The sequence below is a fragment of the Cupressus sempervirens genome, chromosome 1 (assembly GCF_028749045.1).
Source record: "Cupressus sempervirens isolate cs-2001-9-10 chromosome 1, ASM2874904v1, whole genome shotgun sequence".
Taxonomy (NCBI): Eukaryota; Viridiplantae; Streptophyta; class Pinopsida; order Cupressales; family Cupressaceae; genus Cupressus; species Cupressus sempervirens.
In genome coordinates, this window is record NC_143118.1 from 572,109,022 (window position 1) to 572,133,109 (window position 24,088).

Genomic DNA, 24,088 nt, shown 5'->3' on the forward strand with positions numbered 1-24,088 from the left:
CACAAAATCAAGAGACCTAATTTTTTCATCAAAATTGACATTGACAAAAGATAACTAACTAGTAACAATATTAAACTTATTTAAATGATCTACAACAGCTCCACCTATTGTCATCTTCATATTAAATAAACGCTTCATAAGAAATGTCTTATTTGAAGCGAAGGACACTTTATACAATGTTGCTAGGGTTTGCATCAACTCTTCCATTATCTTCTCTTTTGTAATGTTAAATGTCACCAATGGTGCCAAGCATAATTGAATGCTTCCAAGTGCCTTTTTGTCTAAAATTTATCATTCCTCTTCTGTCATAGCCCCCTGATTCTTAGTTTTTCCTTCCAATGGCTTGCATAAATCCTTCTGATAAAGATAGTCCTCCATTTGCATTTTCCATAACTAAAAGGTTTGCCCATCAAACTTCTCAACCTTTAGCTTACCCTCATCTGTCATCGTTCCCACTCAATTGTGAGACTCCCACGCAACCATGAGACCTTCCTATAGAGGATAGTTATTATTAAAAAATGACATTGGTCTTCCTAAAAAATTGACAATGGACTTGATTAATCACAGACAGAAATAACAATTACATGCAAATATAACCAATATCAAAAAATAAAAGATTGCACAAAAGAGAATACAAGACGCAAAGATTTAATGTGGTTCACCCAAACCCTAGGCTACGTCCACCAACAACAAGTCCAATAGTATTATTATCTAGTGATAACAATTTGTAGTCCCTTATAGCTCAATACCGCCGCAAGAAGTTACAATATCACCATACATTATTATTATTATCTAGTGATTATAATCCACAATCCCTTATAGCTCAATATCGCCACAAGAAACCACAATATCACCATACATTATGAAAGTCCTAACCCTAATCCATTTTATACAAGCTTTTGCCGCTTACAAAATTAGGGCTAGAATAAGTTGTCCAATAGTGAAATAGAAATCGATGCCCTTTACAATAGTAGGGTCATTTTTGGCTTCAAAGGTGCTACCCCCCAAAACCCCCATGAAGCCGTTGCACCTCAACCTCACCCTTTACTATGACAAGAAGCACACCTAGAGCGCTGCCTCCAAACCCTTGTAGAAATAATCTGGGGGGAAACCATGTTGAATAAACCTCTGAGTCTGATTAGGCTCCACATCACAACATACTTTTGGGTGTTGGTGGATTTGGAAAAGTATATCTGTTGACAATTGGCTAATGAAGATATGTAATTGTTGTCATTTATGGCAACACATGATGTACATGCTTGTAGAAAACCTCAAAAATAAAGATACTTGGCTTTTGGAACTCAGGAAATTGTCTAAGTATGAATTTGGTTTACAACAGTGTATTGTTTTGTATGTATCATGTTACTGACGTCATATTATGATTAACAAAGTTAGATAGAGATAGTATAGATGTTTATGATGATGTGTACAACCTCAAAATTTAGTACGGACTATACAAAAAAAAGATATTTGTGTTTTACCAATGAAATAGAATAACAAAATCAAAGCAAGGAATTATTTTGTTTACAAAATAATTACTTGACCAATTAGGGTCGACATCCTAGATGTTTACTCTAAGTTGGAAAAGTATATTATGGTCTTAGCCAACCTAGTAGCAATTTGTAAAAAGGCATGGTATTTATGCAGGGACATCTTGTGAATTCAAAAGTAAAAGTGTAAGTTGTAAGTTATATTATATGAACTTTTGTGAAGCGATATATGCAAAATTTTGTGAAGTTATTTTGTGATCCGAGATCGAGCTAAAGATCAGAGATCAATCAAGGAAGAAGTTACAATACCTATATACTAGAAGACTAATTACTTGTTTGGGCAGTGAGCTCTTCTTGTAATTGGAAGTGCATGTTTGGGCAGTGGGCTCATCTTGCATCTACTATATAGCAACTCCTAACAAGGTTGAAATCTCCTGATAGGGATTCAAAGTCTCCTAACAGGGAATCTTTATACTAAATGTTCTCATTGACTCCTAACAGGGTTCATCCTCTAACAAGGAACATATATATATATATATATATAATCTAGTGGGTATCATCCCCACCAGAGTTTTCCCTTGGCTAAAGTTTTCCTGGTTAACAAAATATGGTGTTATGAGTTATCTTTGTGCATGGTTACTGTTATTGTTCAGCATTTCTTGTTTACTTTGTTATGTATGGTTTAAAGTAATAAATAATATCCATTTGGTGACTAAATTTTGTAGATTACTGATTCACCCCCCGCACCCCTCTCAGTAATACCTATTTCTAATAGTATCAAGGGCAGGTAGAAGATGGAACTAAAGCAATTGGTCCACGATTTTCCATCTTGTATCTTTAATTGGTTATTGCAAGGAGCACTTTGAGATTACTGTTGTCTATGAATACATGGCCAATGGACTTCTTTGAAGCCTTTTGCATGGGTCAAATCTTCCCCTTCTTTCTTGGTAACAAAGGCTTGAAATATGCACAGGAGATGCAAGGGGTCTTCACTACCTTCATACTAGATGATGGAACTAAAGAAAGGTATATCAAGGGCAACTAAAAGATGGAACTAAAGAAATTGTTAAGCAAGATAATCTACGATCTGCCATCTTATATCTATGATTGGGTATTGTGAGGAGAACTGTGAGATTATTCTTATCTATGAATACATGGCCAATGGATTTCTTTGTAATTATTTGCCTGGGTCAAATCTTCCCCTGCTTTCTTAGAAACAAAGGCTTGAAATATGCATAGGAGATGTAAGGGTCTTCACTGCCTTCATATTGGAGCAACTTAAGGCATCTTTGTCATGATGTCAAGACCAAAAAATCTTACTAGATGAGAATCAAGTTGCCATGGTGGTAGACTTTGGCCTTCCAAAGATTGGACCCATTCTAGATCAACACATATAAGTACTACTGTAAAAGGTAGCTTTGGGTATCTTGATCCCAAGTATTTTAGAAGGAAGAAACTATCAAAGCAATAGAATGTGTATCCATTTGGAGTGGTGTTGTTGGAGGTCCATTTGGAGGTGCATTTGTAGTGGTGTTGTTGGAGGTCTTATGTGCAATACTAGCACCAAATTCAATTCTTCTAAAAAGCAAGTTAATATAGCAATCATTTCTAATGAAACCACACATTCTTTCTTTCCTTTTCTCTATATTTTTTATCCCAATTTCAAATGGAATAGTGAGTGTTGGTGAAATGTGTAGCTTCTTTAGATGGCAATGCCTGAAGATGTGAGATGTATGCTCAGCAACCCACTTCAAGAATGTCCCATTTGAGGAATTTGTTGATTTATATCACTCAATTATCTATATTCGTGATGGTGAAGAAAAAGATGACTTCAAAGATCTAATGGAAACATTTAGTGTGTTTGATGAAGAATAGAGATGACATTTCAAAATGTGTTGTCCACAAACGGATTGATTTTGTGGGGGCAAGCTTTGCAAAACTATGAGAAAATGATATGAAGATTTGTCTTAGATTGCAATGGGATTTTAGATTTCTCTAAATTTAAAAGATATGATGTCTTGTAAATTTTCCATGTGACGAAGAAACATTTGTTCTTGTGCTCCTTGTGTATAGTGTGCCACACAATAGTCTAGACGCAACATTTTATTATCCCATAGCATTACATTTTAGGCTCTGGAAGCCATGCAGTTACTGTTACGTGAGTGATTAGTGATTAAATTGGATGGTCCCTGAATGTTGTTGAGAAAATTATTTTGGGATGTTATTCTTTCAAGTAATAAGAAGTGGATATGCCACTCTGGTTTCATTCATCTTCTCAAATACTCTCATGGGTACATCATCCACTATGAACACTTGGTGCCAATTCCTCAAAAAAGAGGAGTGAAAGTTGTAAGAATTTGGCTTAAGCCAAAATTCACCCAAAACCAAGGAACTCAAACACAAGCACAATAGTAGACCAAAGAGAGAGAGTGTAATCAGAATGACGATATATTCATTCAATATGTCATATGCCACACTAGCCATATCAAGAGTATACTAGGAGTGCCTATATATAAAGGCCTTAGGAGAGCTTCTAGAATGCATAGAAGTCAGCATCATGATAAGTCATACAACCAGGCACATGTCCACCAGATATGGGTTATCCTCCATTAAGCACGGAAGTAAGTGTGATGATGTGAGCATAAGCCTACAATGGTGTATCATACAAATCAGTGGTGTAGACAACATGTGCTAAATTAGGAGTGTGAATAATTGTGTTGTCAACATAACAACTCAGTGAATGATGCAAACTCCTATGTTGTAGACACAATGTGCATAATTAGAGTTGCGTACTTCTGTGATAGTACACAAACTCCTAAGTGTCTCACCTAAATAAATAATAAAATAATGCATTAACCTAAGTAAACTTAAGTAAGTGTAAATAGTAAATACTTATTTACACCAACACCCCCCGTTAAGTGCAACTTAGGGGAATGCCCTTAAGCTTATGAAATCTAAGATGAAGTGCATAATGGGTCTTGGCTACTAGGCCATGTTAGGTACCCATGTACATAATGAAATGCAATCTCTCATAAAGCAGAGAAAGAGGGAAAACCTCATGGGAAAAATCCTCCCCTAAAAAAAGAGATAAATAGGGATGCATGGATGGATGGAGTAATCAAGACCCTCCCATTATGACATACATCCAGTATATATATAAGAGAATGATGAGAAGAGGAAGAGAGACAAGATAGGAACCCCCCCCCCCCCCCCCCCCCCGCCGCCGCCCCAAAAGAAGAATGTCTACCAGTGACTACTCCGATGAAGAAGCTGATCCAAGACTATAGAATGGTGTTCATCCCCTTAGGAAGAAACAAGAGCAAAGGTACAAATGAGATGCTTCCACTGTGCGTGGAAAGAATCCCATGGATAAGTGATGTCTTTGAAATGTGCTCAACTGGCTAAAGAACCTGTCTCAAAGAACTGTCTATCTCTGCAACTAATGAAGAACCCTTCTGCAAATGTTGATCATAAGTATCCACAATCACTTCAACCTATAATGATCAATCATGTAGAGAATGAACAAGAGGGTTGGATGGAGTCCTTGTGACAATTGAAGGTGTTATTGCATCAAGAAGAAGAGGCAGATCATCAATACTGTCCCCCAAATCTGTCACTGAAGCTGGACTTGGAAGACTGGATGTACCCTGTTGTTCTGGACCTATCGCTATAGCGATGTATGCATGTGGATTGAACTGATGAAGTAACTTCTCGCTGCAACTGTCGATAGAACCCCATGTGTCTGAATTTGTTGAAGCACTATTACTGGTGTCGCTCAGTTTTCACACGATATGATGTGTGGAGAGGATTAGAGGACAAACTATGTGAACTTTCCCCAAAGTGTACATCCTTCTCCACAAAAATATGATCTGTCTCTAGATCTAGAAGTCTGTATGGCTTCACATCGTCTTCATAACCAATGAAAGTACAAGGCCGAGGTGACTATGCCTTGCATCCTCTAGAAGATATGTTTGCCCATGCAGGACAACCGAAGACTCTGAAGTGTGTCATAATAGGTTTTATGTCACACCATGCCTCAAAAGGAGTCTTTCCATCTAAGGATGGATGAGGAGATCTATTAAGAATGTGAGTGGCACTAGTGATTGCTTCGACTTCTAATGATGGATCTAGAGACTTGGCCTGTATCATGCAACTTGCCATAGACTTAAGAGTTTGGATCCTCAAAGCGGCAACATCTGTCTTATGCAAACTAAATGTTGGTGGAGTCTGAAGATCAAAGCCCTCAAGTCTGCAAAAGTCTTTAAGTCTTCTATTCACATACATGCTTCCATTGTCCATTCTTAGAACTTTGATGGCTTTCCTAGATTTTCGTTCAACATGAGTCTTGAAGGCTAGAAACTTGTCCAACGCTTCATTCTTAATGAAGAAAGTAGACCCAAGTGTATCTTGAAAAGTCATCAACAAAAGTCAATATGTAGCGACCCTGGCTGAATGCAAAAGGACCTGCTAATACCATGTGACCCATTTGTAAAACACCTGGTGCTCTTGAAGACTTCCCTTTCTTTAACTTCCCATCTGGATGCATATGCACTGAATCTGTTGAACATTCACTATGGGAAAAGTTGATTTGGGGTAGACCTTTGACCATTTTATTTGTGCAAAGTTGCTAAAGATAGCAGAAGGAAAGATGTCCAAACCGCTGATGCCATAATTGCATTGTTGAATTTGATTGAGATAACAAGGCCTTTGAAGGAGACTTTGGTACAAAATGGGAAAAAGAGTACAACCTTTTGTTATGATTCACTTTCCCCACTACAACCAATGAATCATCTTTAAGACTATGCACTTGTACTGAGTCTGGAAGGAACTCAACTCTATGACCATCTCCAAGGTGAGTGATTTGGTAGATTGATAGGAGATTTGAGCTTAGGTTTGGAACATAGAGAGCATCTTGAAACTCTCCATTTTTCATCTTCGTGCTTCCTTTCCCTTCAACTTCCTTTTTGCTATCATTTCCCACAAAGATGTGTGGTACCTTTGATTGTTTCACTGAAGAAAAATTCCTCCTTTGAAGAACCCGTGTGATAGGAGGCACCAGAGTCAAATATCCATTCCTTTGAAAATTTTGAATTAGCCATGAGTGCTTGCCCTTTGCCCTTTGAATTTGATGAAGACCCTTTCTCCTTGTAAGCATTAAGCAATGAAACATTATGTTTCTTCATGATGTTGGTCAACTCATCAATCTTTTTAAGATAACACTCATGCTCTTCATGACCTGATTTCTTGCAATAGGCACACTTTTTCTTCTCCTTATTGTTGTCCCCTTCTTGTTGGAATTCGAGGACTTGCCTTGTTGATTGGATTGTGATGTTGTCTTTTTTGCATGCTCTGATTTGTTTTTCTTTGACTTCTTCTTACCCTTTCCTTTATTTGAAGACTATCCAACTAAATTTTGAGAACCCTCATTGTTGGCCACCAATGCTTTAGACTTAGGTGATTTGAGAATCCTAATGGATTTCAACTTCGTTTCTTCAGTATCCAACAAATCAGCATATTCATCAAAAGTGACTTTCTTATAGGTAGACCCTAAGGTAGTCTTTGAGGTGTTAAAAGAAGATACAAATGTGAAATACTCTGATGGCAACTTGTTATATATGAGATAGATTAATTCGTCATCTTTGATAGAACTCCCACAATCAGTAAGCTTCGTCCTTAGTTCATTTACCTTGATGATGAAATCCTAAATAGAATCAAATAACTTAGGATCTAAGGAGACAAACTCATCTTCAATTTTGAAAACATCCTCTTTAGACACTTTACCATATAGGCTTTCGAGGGTATCCCAAGCTTCCTTGGATGTAGAACACTTCTTAATTAGATACATGATTTTATCATCAACCCCCAAACATATATCACCTAGGGCTTTCCTATCCATCACTACCCGAGCTGAAATATCACATGCTAATACATTATCACCTACTAGTTTAGGAAGAGTACCATCTACATATTGTGAAACTCCATTATGCATTAAGTGATACCACATTTTGATGGACCATGTAGCATAGTTATGAGGAGTTAATTTAGGAAACTTAAAGTTGCCCATAATGCAGAAAATGAAAGAAAAGTGCAGAAAAGAGAGAACACAACACAAAGAATACCCCCTCCCCCCTTTCACTAAATCAAGAAACCCCCCGAAAATAGATGCTTTTGACACTTTATCAGTAGTGCGATTACAATGAGCCACTTGCCAATTTTGGCCTTCGTGGACTTCTAATTTTGCCTGTTACAACCTCTTAATGAATTACAAATCTAAAAATTTACAATGTGCTACAATTCTGAAGCAATACAAAGGAAAGAAAGGCCCTATTTCTGAAAGTGACACTTTTGTCCACACAACCCTACAATCTAATAGTAGATCTGGAAAGTAGATGAAAAATAACACAATTTCAAAAACGAAGCCTATTTTTGACTCCAGATGTGCCCATACAGAGCGTTTGAAGTTGCAAAATGCAGGATTATGCAGGTACAATCACCAAAAAATGCAAATTTTGACAAATCCATGTACCAAAACCAGAAAAGAGCTGCACCACTGAAAAGTTTCAAAAAAAAATACCCCTGATTTGGAGTTCAAATGTCCGAGTTATGACTTCCCAAAGTCAGACTGCAAAATCAAAAATAAATCTAGAGAGGGGTTGCATCAACAAAAGACAAGGTTAAATTTGACGATCATACGGTTGTTGCAACAATTTTAATTTGGCCTGGAATGATGGTCAGACGACCGTCAAATTTAGGCGCGTGAAAAGATGATGTCAGCAACTCCAAGCCCAATGATGACATCAGCAATGACATCATCCGTACGAAATTGTACGTGCCGTATGAATAATGGCATGGCAAAAATTCATACTATATGGTATGCTAACACAGCTGTCAATGTGGACACTAAATTGTTTGTACCGTATCTGCGTGTCACAGGTATGAACTATTGATTCGGATTGCGTCATGGCAAGTGGCGTGGGTCTGCTGACGTGTCGAGTTGTGACACGTGGCTTATCCTGATAGGTCTGCGGGGTGATGATGTGGGCTCTGCACTATCTAGGCAGTGTATTACGTTGCACTGCGTGTCGTGCCTTTTATGCACCGCGTGGCGGACAGGTGGAGGGTTGCAGGTGTCGATAATTCTTGCGGGCTATCGCAACGAATATGCCACTAGGACTCCTGTTCGCAGCTATCGGAGCAAAAAAACAAGTGCCAGACTTTCACAAACATCACCGGAAATGTCACCGTCGGCGGATGCAAGGTTTGCCCCCGATTTTATTGCGAGTGTCGATTTTATGTTTTACATTGCCAAAGAAGCATGAAAGTAGGCATTGGAACTCAAGAAAAGCGACATCGGAGGTCTTTTTTCTGCACGCGCCAATTTTATATTACACTGGGATGTTTATTGTATATCCCACATTCAACATGGGTTGATGTTCACTGTGTAATAAAAGACACAGCACACAACTCATAAAACAATAAAGCTCCCCTGGTATGTTATGGGAATGTCGGGTATTATGTGGTTGATTATGTATGCGCAGTATGGCCTGAAAGAATAATGCTCGCAAAATAATGAATAATAAGTCCACCGATTAAATAATACCTGCGATAAATTAATAGAGAAATATTTCCCCAAAATTGCAGAGCCTGGATCTAACTACCCGGTTCTACAAAAAAAATAATTCTTTGCCTAACCGACTGGAAAATTTCCAAAAATAACAAATTCAGAAAAATTGCAGAGAAAAAAAATTAAAATAGATCCGAAAATTAAATAATCAAATCGATAAAACGACCATACCCGAACTGCAAATCGAGACCTCCGGGTTTCGATTTGCAAAAAAAATTTGCCTCACAATCAACTTTCACCTAGCATAGGCAAACTTATAGTCGATCTTCATCGAATAGACATTTCAAACACAACAGTGAGGTCAAATCTGGCTCTAGACACTCCCAATTTCTGTAGATTCTCTGGATTCAGGTCGAGGTGCTGAAGCATGAACAGTCTCGAACAGTTATGTGTAGAGAATGTCCCTCAGCTCTGATACCATGTAAGAATTTGGCTTAGGCCAAAATTCACCCAAGACCAAGGAACTCAAACACAAGCACAACAATAGACCAAAGAGAGAGAGTATGATCAGAATGACGATATATTCATTCAATATGCCATATGCCACACCAGCCATATCAAAAGTACACTAGGAGTGCCTATATATAAAGGCCTCAGAAGAGCCTCTAGAATACATAGAAGTAAGCATCATGATAAATCATACAACTAGTGACATGTCCACCAGATATGGATTATTCTTCATTAAACACAGAAGTAAATGCGATGATGGAGGGGTGTATCATGCAAATCAGTGGTGTAGACAACATGTGCTAAATTAGGAGTGCGAATAACTGTGTTGTCAACATGACAACTCAGTGAATGATGCAAACTCGTGTGTTGTAGACACCATGTGCATAATTAGAGTTGTGTACTTCTGTGATAGTACACAAACTCCTAAGTGTCTCACCTAAATAAATAATTAAATAATGCAAAATAATTAAATAATGCATTAACCTAAGTAAACTTAAGTAATTGTAAATAGTAAATACTTCTTTACACCAAAAAAAGTCTTGTGTTGGGTGGTGTCACAGGGCTAGATTTTAGCTCATGCCCAAGTTGAGCCTTCTCCCTCAAAATCTCCAACCACATGCGGCACTAGTGATCACTACTTCTGACTTCCCCTTTGGTCCAGCCATTTCCGTTCACCCAAACTACACCTTACCTCCAATCTTCATCAAGTGCCCACACACTTGACTGCCTAAACATACACTCCTATGGAATAGAAGCCCATGTCGAACCTCCTTGGTTCTACTCCCTTGTTGCTCCAAGCACGCATCCTCGAGCTCAAAGCTCTCCTCATGTTCAACCCATGTTGAACCCCTTCATAGCCCTTTGGTATCGTCACCTCGACGTCTCCCATAAGACAACATTACTCCAACACTGGTCATATGTGATATCAACTCCCTGAGTCCCTTGAGCACCCTTGATCTCCATAGTACCACTCCTTGAATGCCTAAAACTTCCACAGCTCCACTTGTTCAACTACACTGACTACCAAAGCAAAGCACTGGACCATTGCATCGAGAATCACTACGACTCCCTCGTTGAACACTACATCCACCCTGAGTGACTTAGACCACTGAGTCCTCCCTTGCTCACTACGCATGCTGCCAAAGCATACTTGGCACTACCAAAGTACCTCAAGACATCCTAGAGTCCTCCAATCCAAACTTGCATGCTACCTTAGCACGCCTTTGTCTCCACAATACTCCATCTTTTGTTGGTCTCCTCTAGCTTGAGCCCCGACTGCCTCGACACCATGCTTATGTCTACATGCCCTCATTGGTGAACCCCTTGTTCCTCATGCAACCACTGCACTCAAACCAACCCTTCATGCACACACGCAATCTTACTCAACCCACATATTCCTTTGTAGTGTAAGACCTACTTGAGTTCCAAGCCCTGGCTCCATGATCCACCCAATCCCTTGGACGTTGTATTTTGTTTCCAACTTGGTTACGTCATCATAGCTTCACTTATGAATCACTTCATCCATTTCAATCATGCACCACAAGCCATCACTTCTAGCCATCCAACATGACCCACCTCTTCGAGCCATTTCCAACAACTACCTCTTCAAATACTTGACACAGATCTGCCTCATGGCTCAGCTTACCTCAAGCACTCCCTTGAAACACCATATCTCAATTGCCATACTAGACCACCACAACCCTTGAGGTGTCTTACCCCAATGAAAATCCAACCAACCAAGCAACCTAGATGTGCACCCAATGCCACACCCCTTTGATACTGCACTACATAAATAACTGGCGCTGCAACACATCCCCCACACAACTCACCATAAGCCTCCAGTGCTCCTACTTAGACAAACCATTTGCCTCCTACCGCAGGACTAGGTACTTCACTTCCTCAGCTTTCAGACATTAGACAACTCCCATTGAGTCATCACCAACATTGGCTCAACTACTCCACGTCGCTAAGTTAGGGACCCTTGCCTTGTCGCCAAACCTCAACACATGATGATAAGGTTGAGCTACTCTTCTTCGCTCCTAAAACTATGTGTCACCTCTATCTTATCCAAAGACTAGAGGGAAGGACTACTCTTCATCCCTCTTGAGGGAGGTCAACTACCTAAGCCGCCCTTGATGCACGCTAGCACTTACCCTCTACGATTACACCTCAACTCGCCTCCATGCCTCACCTACACCACAACCATGCTAGTGGGAACATCACGTAACATAGTCCCAAGGTTGCACCTCGGCTCAGTTCCACTCTATGCCTACACCACAATTATGTTGGAGAGAACAACTCGTAGCACAACCCCATTGGATACAACTCGGATCCATCCCATGATAGGATCCTATGCCACAACTATGTGTGCTATGTTCATAACATAGCCCCATTGGATACTCCTCAGCTCAGCACCATGCCTCAACTACTCCACACCTGTGTGCACCCAACTTTGCCTCATAGGCCCATAGCCTTAGAGTTTCACCTTGTGAATCAAAAGCCCCTTACAAGTGGAACCACAAGGAGAGCATGTGTTCTCTGTTGACCTCTCCCACCAAGAAGACATTTGTCTACATAACGTATGGCTCTTCAAACTTTTTGCCTAAAAATTTGAAGTCAAGTTCATTGTGTTGAGTGCCTTGGTAAGACATAGAAGTTAGTGACAATGTCAAAAGATTCACCTTAAATGAACTTGATCTGTACATGCGCCTTTCCAAATAGCTAGGAGTTCTTGGAAGCAAAACCAACGCCAAAGGTGTAACAAGCTTAAACTTCAGCATTTTCCCTTTGTACATGACATGATCCTCTGCCCAACTGGGGTAGATGAAATCATTGAACTCAACACACTACAATCCCTCCAATGAATGTAGGTTATCAAATGTTTTATATATTCTCATTTCTTATTCGTATGCTCCAAAGTTTATTGACAATTTTGATTCAAACTTTGTCCATTTTGGATATTTGTAAGGGTAGATAATATACTTGAGGGGGATTCTGTTTGTTGTCATCATCTCTTCAAGATTACAATTCAATTCATTAGTTGTAGACTTCGTCCACTTTTGCCTTTATAAATTTTTTTTTAAAAATTATAAGTGGTAAAGCTCTAGATGTTTATGGATTCCAGGCAGAATTTTTAAAATGGTGAAGTTAGCTTGCGACTCTAAACATGAAAAAAGATCTCTAATATTCTTTGAAGCATCTTTCCCATTGTGTGGACTATTAGTGTTGGTCTCTCTTTAGAAAAGTGCAAATATCAATAATCCTTCTAATTACTATACTACTATTGTCAAGTGTCATCTTAGAAAACTTTTAGGGAGCATATTGGGGCACAAAATCAATTGGGAAAAAGAGGGGGAAAAAAAAAAAAGGAAATTTGACTTATACCTAAAAAATATACCATTAAGGCACTTCATGAAAAGGTTCAGGACATCCAAGGTGTAGAGGATTTTTGCTACTTCGCTGATTTCAAAAAACTGTTGATGCCATTCCCAAGGATAAGCTTTGGTACACAATGGAAGAGCTTAGGATACCAAAGGGGTTCAAAGTGGCATTCTAAAAACTCTATGAGCAAGTTGGAGCTAAAATAAGAACAAAGAGGGTATGTCCGAATACTTTAGTAGCAATGATGGAATTAAATAGGGGTCTTCTTGATTACCTCATTGTTTGATTTATATACTAGTAAACTTGAAGTGGAGTTGAACAATATCATCAAAGAAATTGCAACATGTTAAAATTGTTTTTGTATGCAAACTAACTTGTTGCTGTTGTAAAATCTGCCCAAGGCTTGAGAGAGCATTTGAAGGTTCTAAAGCTTTTCCATCAAGAGATTTGAATCCAAGTGAACACTAGCAAGACCAAAGTGATATCTTTTTTTTTTGGAAGAGGAAGAAACAATAGCTTATCTTCAAGGAAATTTCTTCAGAGATAGGGGGTGAACACACGTGTGTAGGAATTAATTTACATAATAGGCTCAATTGGTATACATGTAAAACAATAAGGATCAAAAGAGGATGGAGAACTTCTTACCTTCTTCATAATAGTTATACATGTAAAACAATAAGGATCAAAAGAGTATGGAGAGCTTCTTACCTTCTTCATAATAGTTGTAGGAAACTAGAGTTATGGGATTGGAAGATGAGAAAACTCTTCATGTTTTTGTCAATTATCCCTATGATTGTGATATATGAGGGAATATAGCATGCCAAACCACAAAAGACATCAAATAGAAAGATTTCTAAAAAGATATAATCACTAATAGTCTCGAAGTCAAATAAATAGTCCCATTTTATCCTTTTTAGCCAAGCCTAGAAGGTTCTCTATAGTCAGCAACCAGTCGTTTGGTCAGCTGATTAAAAAAAGTTAAAATCACTGATAAGCATCACTAGCCCAAAATGATTGTGTTGGAGGAACGAGTATATAGGAAGAAGACCTCCAAGAAACATAAAACTAATCTGCAGAAATGTACTAACACTAAAAAGGAAATAAAAAATGTTAGTGCTGATAAAATTCAAGAATGCCATGTGGACAAAACAAATAGGTTGAAAAAAGTACACTGAATAAAGAAATTCAACCCTACAAAGAAACATGGTGAAACAAATTATTTGAAGTCCACAATTAAAGGAAAGGCCAAAAATTTAATTGCATAGTTGGTCCTTATCATTTGAGATGTGAAACAGATAGATGAGCAATGCCCAAAGAAGATTAGGAAATTGCATTTTTCACAGTGCATGAAGATTATATGTAATTAGTTTTGATAACAACTAGAAGGACAGCCTGAAACTTTCTCAAGAGGTGGCTTCACAACATGACACATTTCTTATAGAAGCAATTTGAAAAAGAATTTGAAACTGTGTTGATTTTGTCTCTTGATCCTTTGGATTGCTTGATCTCAGCATTATAAAAAAATTCTCAAATCATACATCCTTCCCATAGCATTTGCTTCCCAACTTCTAAGGCTTTTTCATTAATTCCATTCGTTAATATCCTGCCATCATGGCACTCTACTTTGAAGGAGATTAATGTTTCTCACTCACTCAAAGGATGCCCTGGCAAGCACATCCAATGGTTTGTGGCCATTGTGCTGTGTGATTTGGTAATAGCCTATACAAAATTCTTACTAAAATCATACAGAATAAATTTTCCATGGTAACCTTTTGACCAAGCATTCATTAAGGAGCTAACAGATTCCTCCACGGACTGCAACTTCATAAGTATAGAGACTGATCGATGCAAAATGGACAAATAATGCCCATTGTAACTTTTCCAACGTGTGTTTTGTTGGTCTCTCATTTTTGGAAAATGTAATTTCCCTTAACTAATAACAGTGTTTGCCCATTTTTAGGTGGTTTGCATAACAGGGAAATCTAAATGGGTTTATTGCCTTACAGAGTAATATGCTCTGTTTTGTAGTCAGATTTTAAGTTGTATAGTATCAGATTATCTGCTATGTTTTGAAATGCAATAAAGAGTCTAATCTCTCTCTTTTTAAACTCCAATCAGGACCCTCGATCAGGTAGTATTTTAGCCATATAGCAATTTATCTTGCACTTAAAATCTCAATGACAACTTGAACAGAAATTGCTAAGCATAACAAAATCTTCCACGATGATGTGGGAAGCACTACATTAATACAAACAGATGACAACTTTAACCTCGTCTTCTGAGATACCAGCAATCAAGTTTCACTTCTAATTTCTACAAAAGTCACCTCCAACTGACAAATCAATGAAAATCACATCTACCAACGGATGTGTTTCCCTGGCTCAAAAACATCTTGCAGGAGTCTGCTAAAAAACATACGACAGCACATCCCATTGATATCCAATGAACATGAACAAAAATATATTCCTGAATACGAAAAGAACCCAAATTCATTTGAAATAATTATATCAGAAGAATGAATAATTATTTGAGTACAACTCGAAAAAAAGACGACAGATACATAATATCAATCTACTAAATACTGAACTTATTCTATTATTGCATAGCAAAAAACATCATTCACTGGCTCAAAAACATCTCACAGGACTCTGTTAAAAAACATATGACAGCACATCCCATTGATATCCAATGAACATGAACAAAAATATATTCCTGAATACCAAAAGAACCCAAATTCATTTGCAAAATTATACCAGAAGAAAGAATAATTATGTGAGCACAACTCCAAAAAACATACGACAGCACATCCCATCGATATCCAATGAACATGAACAAAAATATATTCCTGAATACGAAAAGAACCCAAATTCATTTGAAATAATTATATCAGAAGAATGAATAATTATTTGAGTACAACTCAAAAAAAAGACGACAGATACATAATATCAATCTACTAAATACTGAACTTATTCTATTATTGCATAGCAAAAAAACATCATTCACTGGCTCAAAAACATCTCACAGGACTCTGTTAAAAAACATATGACAGCACATCCCATTGATATCCAATGAACATGAACGGGAATATATTCCTGAATACCCAAAGAACCCAAATTCATTTGCAAAATTATACCAGAACAAAGAATAATTATGTGAGCACAACTCCAAAAAAAAGACAACAGATACTTAATATTGATCTACTAAATCCTGAACTTATTCTATTATTGCATGGCAAAAAAACATTTTGAAATGTCAATAGAGAATACATACAGCTGAAAAACATCAACAGCTTTCTAAATTGGTGTAAAAAGAGTGATTCAAATTAGGTGTACATGCTTTTGACTGGTGCTATGAACTGATGAGGTCTTATGTGGGGGCACCTCATCCCCAGTATGAACATGGCAATATCATCCCACAAAGGGTTTGAAACTTTGAACCTTGGTTGCAAGAATTACAAAACCACAATGGCAAATAGTAGACTCTCCACGAGAAGAAAGTATCCCTGCAGTTTCAACTGCAAATTGCAATGCATTGAACGATAGAAATGAAACAAAAGCATTTGTGGGTGTGACAGTCCAGATCATCAGAAAGTTGGAAGGAATTATGACTGAGCCTCAGCTTAAATATAGGAATTAAACAGAAGCATTGGCAGGCATGGCAGTCGAGATCACCAAAAAGTTGGAAGAAATTATAATCAAGCCTCAACAAATTAGCACTTGTTGGAGAAACACATGGAGAAAGAAGACATGCAAATTATGGATTGAAATTTCTTCGTTCTTCCAGTATTTCTCCAACAGGTGCTACACCAGAGAGTCTGATCACAGTTCCACCGAACTCTTGAGCAATCTCAATTGTCATGACTCCCAAAGCTTCTATTTAATTTTTATAGTTGATAATTCATTGGAAAACCACCATAAACTGCAATGAAAATGATCATTTGAAGTAAATATCATACACTGTAATAGTCAAACAAACAATACCAATTTTTCACTTATTCCTATTACAAAATAATAAAATAATTATCCTATTTTATTAACTAAAACTTGTTTTGATTACAGATTCCAACATATTAAAAGAATATATAATATGATACTTTAAAAACAAAAATACATTACAATGCTTCTTAATTAAATTGAGATCCTCAGCATAGCTTTCTTTTATAGCTAAGGAAAGGCACAGATAGAGTATCTCTATTTGACAGGACAACTTTCCCCCCAAGGGAAAACAAAACTGACATATTATGGAAAAATCAGCTGGACACTGATAAGCCAGGTGCTGCACCCCAGTGCTAAAATAACAGAGTAGGCTAATCTTTGAAAGTATATCTCATTTTCGGGAATAAATCAGAGGATTGGGTTAATTCTTGTACGGGTTTCAGTTCAGAGAATGCCATCAGGTTAATTATACTTTTTAGGAAATAATAAAAGTCTCACTTCAGAGGCACGCCTTGTGGATATCACAGGTACCCCAATAAGTCATTACAACTGAAAAGTGGCTTCAGAACATATTAAATCCAAAATCTAAAATATTATCTGGAATTTCCAATCAGTTTCAAAAAATTGAAGAAACCCCTAATGGATGTACCTTTAGGCATCAGATTTTCAATGTTCCTCAACGTAATTTTGTTAGAGCCACATAATGAGTTCGACCTATTAACAAAAACATTTAGATTTACTAGTCTACCTCAAAATGTTGAATACATACCTGAAGTTTTGAACATATTCAAGAACAGATGTCAAAGCAGCATCTGGGAAAGCAAATCAGGCATTTCACTTCTGCTCTGTGACTGCACAAAAGCTCCATGTAAAATAAGCTGGGCAAATGGTAAATCTAAATTTGAAAATCTATTTCTGGTTTCAGAGAATTGTCAACCTCTCTACAATATGTGTCTTTAAATCAGCTTGTAGATGTTTCTCAAAGGAATTTTGTTCAAGCCACAGAATGAGCTAAACCTATTATTGAATGCATTTGCATTCAACAAAAGACAAACTAGTATGCATTGAAATATTGAAAGATGTACTTAAAGGCTTGAATATATTAACAGAGGTCAACGCAGCAAGTCGTTTGGTAAAGCAAACCACACCTGGTTAAAGCAAGACCAAACATTTCACTTTTGCTCTTTCACTGCATAAAAATTCTATGTAAAATAAACTCTGTGCAACAATAAGTTATAATTGTAGTGGAAATGGAGTCTACTTGTTGCGATGAACATATTATTAGGTTTTACAGATATTTTCCTTTTTTTCTTCACTAAGTTTCTTCCCAAACATAAAATGAATATAACATATATTCAATGTGCTAGTTCCTATCACTAGCTTTATTAGCAACATACATGTACTCAACTTTCTTACTAAACATAAATGTACTCAACTTTCTTACTAACATACATGTACATAGAAAATACTTTAAATACAAATCTATTAAAATAATTCAATAATTTTCTCCTTATTTTCCAAATCACTATATTTCCTTAATACAACAGACGAGATAGTGTTGAGTTAAAATTTCATAAAAATCACTGAGGTATAAGCCATTTTGTTTGAAGCGACTCTACATATGCACATTCTTTGCTATATAAATATGGAATAAGGTAAGGATGAGGAGAAAGAGTGGGCATTGATATAACAGATTTATGTTATTTAGTGTGGAGCCTGATCAGTCTCCAAGTGGAAGATTGTTAGATTGTGGTGACTAATCGGGAAAGTACTGTACATACTTCATAAATTCTTTAAAAAAAAAATTGGGCCCTATTTTATTGGAATTTTGGGCTGACATGTAATTATTAATTATAACCCTAAAGCAGTAAAAACACTTGTATAAAAAGAGCTTAGGGTTAGAGATTGTTTCATAGTTGTGCTGCAAAATTGGTTCTTGCGGCGGTATTGAGCTGTAAGGGATTACGGATTGTAATCAGGTTGTAATTACTGGATCGTATTAATATCGGACTTGCTATTTGGTGGACGTAGCCCAAGGATTGGGTGAACCACATTAAATCTTGGTGTCTTGTGTTCTTTTCTGTGTGATCTATTATTTTTTGATATTGGTTATATTTGCATGTAATTGTTATTTTTCTATACGTGGTTTAATCCTAACAATTTAACCATTACAGTTCATTTACACATCTTCCTATACCTAACAGGCCAACATTAACAAATCCATTCACCTAGAAGAGTCTGATATATGTTTCCCCTTAATACCAGGTAGTTTGATTTTATTTCAACATCAAAGTGGCATTGAAATCAAGCAAAGTTGCATGGAAAAGGAATACTCGAAGACTCTGGACACTGGAACTGGCCCTGCAGGGGTATTTAGAGATGCCACTTTTTTAATAAAATTTAACAATTTATAATGCTGAAAATATAGTGACTGTAACTATGATTTAACAGTATTTGGAGATTGTCACACTGAAATCCCCACTCATTTCCACTTTTACAGTTGCTGTTAATAAAATTTACGACACAGAATGCCATTCAAAACCATTAGATCTTTCACAACCCTACAAAGTCTCCGCAGAAGTCTATAAGATGGAAGAAGTGAAAATATAGTGACTGTAACTATGATTTAACAGTATTTGGAGATTGTCACACCGAAATTGCCCCCACTAACACTGAAATCCCCACTCATTTCCACTAATACAGTTGCTGTTAATAGAATTTAAGACACAAAATGACATTCAAAACTGTTAGATCTTTCACAACCCTACAAAGTCTCCACAGAAGTCTCTAAGACGGAAGATGCGTCCCCATTGCCGAGAAAATTTAACAATTTATAATACTGAAAATATAGAGACTGTAACTATGATCCAAGAGTATTTGGAGATTGTCACACAAAAATTCCCCCCACCAACACTAAAATCCCCACTCATTTCCACTAATACAGTTGCTCTTAATAAATTTAAGACACAAAAAGCCATTTCAAACCATTAGATCTTTCACAGCCCTACAAAGTCTCCACAAAAGTCTCTAAGATGGAAGACGTGTCCCCATCGCTGGGATGTATCCACAGGGTTGGTGACACAACTCTATGCAATTTCGAAAGATGTCTTTCAGTAACAACATCCATGGTTGTGCCCATCTAATACATCAATTTGTATCTCCAACTAAGGACTTTTAGTGGTAAGTGAGAAATAAAGGAGGAACAGAGGATAGCTGCCCCACCAACAATGAAAACCCCACTCATTTCGACTAATACAGTTGCCCTTAAAAAATTTAAGACACAAAATGCCATTCAAAACCATTAGATTATATCTTTCACAACCCTCCAAAGTCTCTGCAAAAGTCTCTAAGACGGAAGACGTGTCCCCGTTGTCCGGATGTATCCCACGGAGTTGGTGACACAACTCTATGCAATATTGGATTATGTCTTTGGTAAAAACATCCATGTTTGTGCCCATCTAACACATCCAATACATCAATTTGCAACTCCAACTAAGGATTTTTAGTGGTAAGTTAGAAATAAAGGAGGTCCAGAGGATAGGTGCCACCTATTGTGCTACATCCAATTTCACTAGCACTAAAAATAACAAATCTAACAACTTTCTTAGTCTTTATTTAGAGTTGTACTCTTATAAGCCAAGAATTCCGTGAGTAAAAGAGATGAGTTCTAGAAGTGAGATAAGGTCGTGCATCTAAGTTTTTTAACTACCAACAACTCTAGGAAGGCATTCTCAATCATTATGCCATGATTACAAACCTAAAATAATAATAGCAATATTGGCATCTAGAGAGAGAGCGAAGAGAGAGAACGAAAAAAATTGGAGTGAATGTGCCACAATATTCATTACGCTTGAGAAGGAATTTGACTACTCTCCTCACTTGCCCTTCACCTTTGCTAAAAGTTCTCCTACATTTTACCACACACTAATCCCTTTTTAATTACCATTTCCAATGAACAAGAAGTTAAAGCATTTTTTAACTGTTGGGAGTCCAACTTGCAAGTGGATATGAAAGGAACCATGCCAAGGCATGGCCTCCCTTGAGTGGCTTCCGCCATTGATTCACACGTCTGCCTTGTTAACCAGGTTTTCCTTTTCTTTTCTTTTACCTTCTTCTCATCCATTTGTTAATATCCTGCCATAATGGCATTCCATTTTTTAGGAGATTAAAAATCCTCATTCAAAGAATGCTCTAGGAATGACTTTTAGGCAGCATGTTGCATGAGTTAGTAGTATCCTACACAAAATTATTACTAAAATCATTCAGAAGATAAATTTTCCAAGGTAACTTCTGGGCCATATGTTACTTACAATGCTTATATAATGCCCACGTTTACCAAGTTTAAGAACTAATAAGATTCCTAGATGGACCTCAATTCTAAAAACACAGAAGCTGATAGATGCAAAGCATGTTTCCCACTTTAATCAGTTTTTGTTGTGTCTCCCATTTTTTTTTAATGCAACTCTCTTATAAGTGATAACACTGTTTGTGCATTTTAGATGGGGTTTTTTAGGTTTTCTAAGTAGTGGTGAATTGCATAACAGAGAAATATAAATGAGATCATTGTATAGGAGGGTAATATGCTCTGCTTTGTTATCAGCGTTAAGTTTATCAGAATCATCTGCTATACTTTAAAATGCTATAAATTCTAATATCTCTCTTTAAACTCAAATCAAGCCCTTGTTCAAGTGGTAATTTAGTGAACTATTAATTCATCTCAATTTATCTTGGACTTGAAATCTAGATGACAGCTTGCATAAAAATTGCAAAGCATAACCAAATTATTCAAATAAATGCCTGCAAGAACCACATTAATGCCAGGAGAACCCACCAGATATGAACACATGCCAACTTTAACTTCTTGTCTTCTAAGCTACCAGCAATTAAGTTTCACTGCTAATTACAAGAAACCTCCAAATGACAGATCGATGAAAACACATCTGCTGAAGGATAAATTTCACTGGTTTCACAAGAGGACTCTGAAAAAAACATACGAAAACACATTCCATTACTTTCTTGACTACCAAAAGATTGATATCGCTAGACCAAATTCATTTCCAAAAATTGTATTAGAAGGCAAATACCACCTACTTAATATTGATATAATATATACTGAACTGATGCTATTAGTGCATAATTGATAACGAAAAAAGCATTTCAAAATGTTAACGGAGAATTGATACAATTTAAAAACATGAATCACATTTTAAAATAGTGTGCAGAATTTTCCCAACTGAGTGTAAACGCTTATAACTGGAGCTAAGAACCAGTGAGGTCACATACGAGGGAACTTACCACAATATGAACATGGTAATATCATCCCAGATAAAGTTTGGACCTTGCTGGCAAGTATGGCAACATCACAATCAACCCAATGGTAAATACTCTGTTATAATGCAAGGAAATATAGAAATGAAACAGAAGCATTAGCGGGCATGGCAGCCAAAATCACCAAAAAGCTGGACAAAAATATGATTGAGGCCCAGTGGCTCAGCACATGTTGGAGAAATACTTGGAGAAAGAAAAAATGCAAGATACAGATTGAAATTTCTTCATTCTTCCAGTATTCCTTCAACAGGTGTTAAGCCACTGAGTATGATCATAACTCCATCAAACTCATTACTGATCTCAATTACCATGCATGCCAAAGCTTCTGTTTGATTTTCATAGTTGATAGTCTGTTGCAAAGTGCTATTGATCATAGTAAGTTGTTGCAAACTACAAAGAAAATGATCATTAGTCATAAATATCATAGCTTGTGATAATTAAACAAAAAATAGCAAATAAAGGACAAGGTAGGGATTGTGCCCCAGGCAAATTTTGAAGGCCTCCATTAAAAGAATATTACAATATTCCTTAACTAAATCTAGATCTTCACAATAACTTTCTTCTTTTAACATATACCTCGGAAAAGGCACCAATACAGTGCAAACAGAACAACTTCCCCTTTAAGGGAAAACAGAACTGACATAATATGAAAAAATCAACAAGACACTAATAAGCTGGGTTGCAACCCAGTGCTAAGGAAGCAAAGTGGGCTGATATTTAAAAACATATCTCATTTCAGGAATTGATCAGAGAAGTGGATCAAATCTTGGATGGGTATCAGTTTTGAGCTAATTAGACTTTGTAGGAAATAATACAAGTCTTAAAGTACCCCATTAATACCCTCTAAATGAAAAGTGGCTTTCACAATATCGTAAATCTAAAACTTAAAATATAAATATGGCATTCCCGACCAAAAGTCCCTAAAAATGAAAAGTGACTTTCAAAACACGGTAAATCTAAAATTGGAAATTTATATCTGGCATTCCCAATCGCTTTTAACGAATTAAAGACACCCCTAAAGGTTATAACTTTAGGCGTCGGATTTTGGACAATCCTCAATATGACTGGTTCAAGCCACCGACTGACCTAGATCTGTTTATCAAAAGCATTTAGATAAGGCGTCGGATTTTGGATAACCCTCAATATAATCTGGTTCAAGCCACAGACTGACCTAGATCTGTTTATCAAAAGCATTTAGATACCCTACACTACCTCCAAATGTTGAAAACATACCTCAAGTCTTGATATTCAAGAACAGATCTCAACGCAGCGAGTCGTCCGTTAAGGCAAACCAGACATTTCGCTTCTTTTCTTTCACTTCACAAAAAGAAACATGTGAAATAAGCCCTATGCAAAATGTTAAATCTTAATTTAAAGAAATCTATATAGCATTGTCAATCGATTTCCAAGATTTGACAAACTCTCTACAATGGATGTGCCTTAATGCGTCAGATTTGGGTGTTCCTCGCTGTAATTTTGTTCAGTCCCCGGAGTAAGCGAAAAACCTATTACCGAAACCAAACTAATCTGCATCCAAATTTCGAAGAAATCACTCAAGGCTTAAAAACATTAAGATAAGTGATCAAAGATGGAAACCGATCACAAAAGCAAACCAAAATTTCACTTCCGCGCTCTCCCTGCATGAAAATTATATGTAAAATAAACCCTAGGCAACGAAGTTATAGAATTGGAAATGGAATCTCCTTGTTGCGATGAACCTACTTTTTTTTCCGTTATCGTTATTATTATTGTTTTGCCAGTTTCTGGCGTACGTAATCCTCCTTCCAAAACAAAAATAAATACAACAAACTGTTCAATGTGCTGGTTCCTATCACTACTTCTATCACTCCCTACATGGTCTCAACTTCCTAAGATCTATA

At 36.9% G+C, this 24,088-nt stretch overlaps 1 long non-coding RNA gene across 3 annotated transcripts; it reads right to left on the reverse strand.

Annotated features, from left to right (window-relative positions):
- Nucleotides 1–16,137: 16,137 nt before the first annotated feature.
- On the reverse strand, nucleotides 16,138–23,771 carry LOC149578703 (uncharacterized). 3 transcript variants are annotated; one of them, XR_016364763.1, is made up of 5 exons: nucleotides 23,637–23,771; nucleotides 23,442–23,525; nucleotides 21,712–21,859; nucleotides 17,650–17,731; nucleotides 16,138–16,863 (listed from the first exon to the last, which is right to left on the reverse strand). It is a non-coding gene; the product is annotated as an uncharacterized LOC149578703 (long non-coding RNA). The 3 variants fall into 3 exon arrangements; XR_016364764.1 differs by lacking the exons at nucleotides 23,442–23,525; nucleotides 23,637–23,771 and adding an exon at nucleotides 22,176–22,980; XR_016364762.1 differs by lacking the exons at nucleotides 23,442–23,525; nucleotides 23,637–23,771 and having other exon boundaries at nucleotides 21,712–22,000.
- Between the last annotated feature and the right edge of the window lie 317 nt (nucleotides 23,772–24,088).